The following is a 6000-nucleotide window of genomic DNA, read 5'->3' as shown; positions in this document are numbered from 1 at the left end:
AACCAAATATGCCAAAATATTTTTGTGCTAATGTTGTTTTCAATCTAATTTATACCTAACTTCTCTTTATCTTAGCACTCTATTAAGCAAAACACCAACTTCAAATTAGGACGTCTAACTATGGCATAATAATGAACACACTCCGACATAATTAGAAATTTCATTTCATAGTAATTACCGCCTAATTCTCAACTAAATTGATTAAACAACTTGGCGTGCCGGTCTCATACCGAGAAGGCACTGAGTTTGCAATAAACATTATGGTGTAAAAGTTTATTTCGTAATTACATAAGTTAAATTCATGTTTTTAGTATTTAAATTTTATAATGATTTTTAACAAAAAAAGGATGATGATGATGATGATGATCCATCCGACCTATTTCGGCCATGACGACCATTTCGACTTCTAGCTGTCTTGGCGGCGCTGGTGTGCCCGAACTTAAAATATTAAAACTAGAATAACATTTCGATTGGAGATTGTGATCATTTTACTAAATTCAACATCGAATCGAAAGCTTTACTGCAGCTTTCGAATATTATACTTAGCTTTATTGTGTGACACTGAGACAGACCTCTTTCTTCATTTATTTTGAAGTCATTCTTCTTCATCCCATGTTCACTCGTGTTGGCTTCGTAGGTGGGAAGTAGGTTTCGGAGTTGTGCTTTAATTTTTTGCCTTACTTAGTTGTGAATCGAACTTGATGGAAGCTATGGCAGCTACTGAGTTACCCTGTAAGAATACGTTATGAATGATGTCTTTTGAGGTTTCTTTTTCTATCATTTTAATGTAAACAAATAAAAACCGTATCTAGAAAAAAAGTCAAACAAAAATAATACATCGATAAGTGAAAACCCTTTCTAAGTGGCAGCCAACACGTTCATAACTCCATAAACAACTGGAAATAACTTTTGTTTTAGGTCTACACAGAAATAATCCCTCAAAGTATATTTCGCGTGTTTTACTTACGAAATCAATTAGGTCCCGATCGACCCACGTGTTGTTTGCGTTCCGAAGAGCCAGCCAAAAGTAAACACCGCGGTATTATCCGACTAGCCTCTGTCTCTTTAATGCAAAGATTCTCAAACTTTTTGGTCTTGTAAACCACTTTCTATATTTTTCGGTTTTGGGTGGATCCCCTACGGTTTTCACAAATCATAATTGCACCACTTTCACAAGTCGCAGATGAGAACTGTCATAATTGACAAATTAATATTGTTTCAAGATTATTTCCTGAGGGAAATGAGGGTTAGAAGTTTCCTCATTGTCTGTACGGTGTATTATTTATACAAAAATACAGGTAACCTTTACCGCGTTCATTGTAGAAATCTTAGGGGGAAGCCTGTGTCCGGCAGTGGACGTCCTTTGGCTGCAACGAACGAACGAATATTATTGTAGTTCCTCATTTCACATCACACCCCTTTATAAATTTATTTTTCCCTTCAAAGTCCCCACGTGGTTGATATACACCATACTTTGGGTCTTCATCATTATCAGGTCGTTCAGTCTCCATTATAGGTACATGACTCTCCTCAATTTACCAGACGCAAATTGAGTATTTGGCCTACACTGGCGCTAGCTAGGCGTTGCGGGTCCAATGACAGTTAACTTTCCCCGGGGACAAACTTGACCTTCACTGGTTGGGTTTTTATTGGCGGTCAAGCTGTAGATCCTGGCTACACAGGAGGGAACGAGACGTGGTCCAATAGCCCCGTTAGGCGGTTCGGGGAGGCACTTTGGGCATCGCTGCTCTAATGCCTACTATCCACTGTCAGTTTGTTGGTTCAGCCGACAAGGTCACTAATAGGGCGAGTGCCACTTTGCTATCTTTTTGATGTGAGGGGGACGTGTGATAGCCCACGCAGGATTAGGGCCAGGGATATGAGGGACTCTGGCTCTGGAAGAAAAGTACTTACATTAATAACTAAGAAAGTATATACAAACGTAAGAGTATCTTACCATCTGTAAATCAACATCAATAGGTACTTGGTTGATTGTCTCGATTACCACAATGAAATTCATATTTATTAGACTACTCATAGAATGATTTTAAAATCACGCACTCGCACTTCACCAGGTTTAAAACCCAAATCGAATTAAGTACGCTTCAAAATATTACACTGGATGCTACGGATCAATGCCTACACCGTTATTTAAAACGTTAACGTTATTTATTAATTACGTTTAGCAAAATAATGGTATGGCGCGCAGTATTTATTTCAACTGGTCTGTAACCGAAAATACTGCGTCGGCTCTGACACGATCGTACAGTCAGCGTCAATTAGCAACACCCAAAGTGGGAAAAAAATTAACAACGCAACCTTATTCCAATTGTAATAAAGACGTATTGCGAACTTTTTGGCTACTTTGGGTGTTACGAACTATATGACGCTGACTGTACCAAATTGTTGTTTGCAACTTGTTAACTGGTTCGTTTAAAATGGCGGTTGATTCGAATTTAATGCGCCAAGTTTCGGGCTAATGTGGCCCGCTGATACCTGAGGATCGATGGAGGCTAATCGCGAAATTACTGATGCCCTGAAACTACATTAATGCGTTTATAATGAAATGTTGGGTGTATGGGGCCGAAAATAGAAAGACAGAAGGCTATTTTGTTTTATTGCTTGTAAAGTTTTAAGACTACTTTCTGGAGTTGATCTTCTTCTATCATGATCTAAGGACGTAACCCCGGTGTCAGACTTTAGGAACCGCCAGCTTCTGACATGGCGTTATTGACCTTATAGCTGAACATTCTTTACGAAGCAAGGCCTTATTCTTATTACTGATAATGTTCTAACGGTTAGAATATAACCAAACCGGGAACATTTGCTCAAAGTGGTTTGCTAAATTGAAAAAAAGTATAATAACCTTATGGTTATGATTTCATTTCATTTTGTAACTACGTAAAAATAACCCTTTCTACTAAATTCTTTTTGCCTACGTCAAAATCAGTGTCGCACACCATAGTAGTAACTTTGGTCGCACACAAAAAAAAAACTTCATTTGGCGTTTAAAAGTGGAAAAATGATCATCTTTCATTATTAACCTACTGTCTCTATCTACGCTGTGACAAGGCAATTTTGTAGTTAACTGTGCCTTTTATTTGATACATGTAAGCTGTCTGCCTATTCTAATTCAGATGACTATCTAAACGAGCATGAACAATAGTCAACTGTTATAATCATACTTAACATCAAAACTATTGATTTCCTTTACCTTCTATGGTGTGGGTCGATAGTAACGAGTAGGGTCAGAAGAAAGCTTAAGAGCTTTAAGGAGCCACAGTAAACGTCTAAAATAACTCGTTCTACGAATAATACTTAGCAACCTAAAAAAGACTACATTTTTTGTATTGATGATGGGTTGATATGACAGGTTGCCATGTCATAAGCTGTAAATGATGTGTGTGTGTGTGTAATCTTCAGAAGATATTTGAGCTTTACTACAAATGTAGGAGGTTCTTTACGGATTAAATGAAATCAATTTTATTGTCTGTTGTCACAGTAAGTATCGTTTATTCTAAAAACTTTATTTATTTGCGCTCTGTCACCAAATTCCAAAACGTTAATAAATGTACCGCATATAATTTGTATAAACTGTATTAGCAATAAAACTACACCAACCAAAACCCTGTTTATATTTCCTTATATTTGTCTGAAGGCTTCCTCGGAGCCTTCTATTAATCTCAAGGAAGAGTCGTGGATATAATAAACACCTGGGACGCATTCCCGGCGCGTGCCGACGGTTAGTCAGCTGCGATCCGACCAATTTAGACAATTGACCTATTTGCAGCCGTTATATTATGTTTTGTATTTAGATAAATAAGTGGAAACCTAATTTCTAAGGTTGAATTGGAGGTATTTTTATTGAGTAAAATGGACAGCGGCATAACTTTGGTTGTGAGAAACAATGTTTCAAATAGCAAAACTTTTTGGAACTACATATTTAAATACTTGTTATTATCTCCATTACCAGTTTTGATTGCAGGATACTTATTTGGGCAAACACTCAAGCAGTATATTAACGTAGGTACTTATTAGATATTTGAGGTGTTTATTTAACTGATACTGAAGTACCTACTTGAGACATCTTACTTATAATATAGCAGATGCAAAAACTCGGTGTATTATAATGTTTAAGATGGATTGCGAAAAATGAGGACGACAAAATGTAAAGCATCTGTGAGCGCCATGTTTTTGCCAGATTCTAGAGGTTTGTGATCGAGCCCGGCAAAGCCGTTTATAATTGGCAGAGAAAGGCATCTGACATTTTCGTGGCAAATGTAACAAATCGCGACTATTTTTTAGGTCACAGTTGAACCTAAAATTGCTTGTTGACAAAAATCTCGGAGGCCATTAGTACACTGTAACAAAAAATAGAGACATAAACTTGAAGTTTTTTATGGAAAGAATTTAAAAACAGAAATAATAATGTTTCTTGAAGTTGTAGTATTGCCTGACCAGGAACATAAAAACCCTCGCCATGTTGCGGAAAACTAATGGAACTAATTTCTTTTAATGGCAACAGTAACTGAAAACTTCATTGACATGTCACCTTGCATGTCATTCTATTGCTGTCAAAGTGTAAACAAACTTTATTTTAAATGTGCGCAATTGATTTTGTGAATTAAATTGCTAAAATCTTTTTATAGTCGTGAAAGAAAAGTGGTTCACAATGTGTTAAAGTATTTGTCGAAGAGAAATACTAAGGATTCGGACAATATTTTCATTGAATAATGTTTCCGACAAAGGTTGTCAAATTGACTGACATGTTTATCGTATAGTACAGTCCACTATGAAAATTAGCTGTGGTTTGTTTCAACTACCAATTTTAATTTTTTTTGTCACTTTCTAAGTGTTGAATTTTATGGAATTGGGAAAGAAGTACCGAGTTTGAAGCGTTCATGAGCAGACATTGCAGTTGAATATTCAAGTTCTGAATTTGATTATTGATGAATAATAAAATAAATCCTACTAGCTCGATTGATGGTTTCATTTAATTCATTTAAACCAGGTTACCTATAATAATATTTTTTCGTTAATTTATGAAAATATCAAATTAGCCCGTAATCCTGAATCCTGATACATAAAGTTAGCCTATTAATTTAACACAGGTACGACTGTACTCAGTGTTGCACTATCAAATGCAATTGACGCGCCTCTATGCCAGGGTTTTTATGTTCCTGGTCAGGCTATAATGTCCTTAAGGTAAACTAGCTGAGGGAGCCATAAAATATAGGACGCTTTACATTTATTTATTTGCTGGAAGGGAATAAAAGGAAATGAGAAAAAATCTCCGTAGTTATTTAGCCATAGCTTTTGGTAAGAAAAGGGGAAGGCGTGGTGTGCGTTCTATTTACTTATCACACTGGATCTAATCATGAATATGAACGCAAACGGTAGCGTTAATTCAAATATGCAATACGCAGTGGGCTTAAGGCACAAACAATACTTGCTTAAGTGAAACAGAAAATCGAACGCACAGCGTTGAATAGAGTTCTGTGATTGGTTCGTGTATGACCATGTGCGTCCACGCGCACTGTGAGACTTCATAAGTAATGTTTGTGAGTACGGGCGTTAGTTTCATTGTCACGAGAATATGTAGAGCGTGTGTAGCGTGAGCGCGAGGCGTGCAATATTAAACTAAAACTTTAATTAAATTAAACACAGGGATCTTATGCAGTCGCTATAGATGCGTTTTTGCTACAAAATTGTTTAGTCTAACATGTTTCTGTCTGTACATACGTTTGTAGTTGTTCAACTACGGAGAGGCTCGCGAAGTCTCACATAACTGTCACTCGTACGAGGAACTCTGTACCTACCTACATACTTACACATAAAACCTGTACTCTGCATCAATATAATATATACATATAACTGTCGCATTTGACAGTACATCAGGGTCAGAGAGAGGTGGAAAGAACCTTAATAAGAACGTTGTCAATAAATAGCATGTCTAGCTCGCGGTAAACTATGCATGGACAACTAGTTACAAAAACTGAT

This window comes from Ostrinia nubilalis, chromosome 5, assembly GCF_963855985.1.
Source record: "Ostrinia nubilalis chromosome 5, ilOstNubi1.1, whole genome shotgun sequence".
Classification (NCBI taxonomy): domain Eukaryota; kingdom Metazoa; phylum Arthropoda; class Insecta; order Lepidoptera; family Crambidae; genus Ostrinia; species Ostrinia nubilalis.
The sequence above is the reverse complement of the archived record's forward strand: the minus strand, read 5'-3'. Positions refer to the sequence as shown.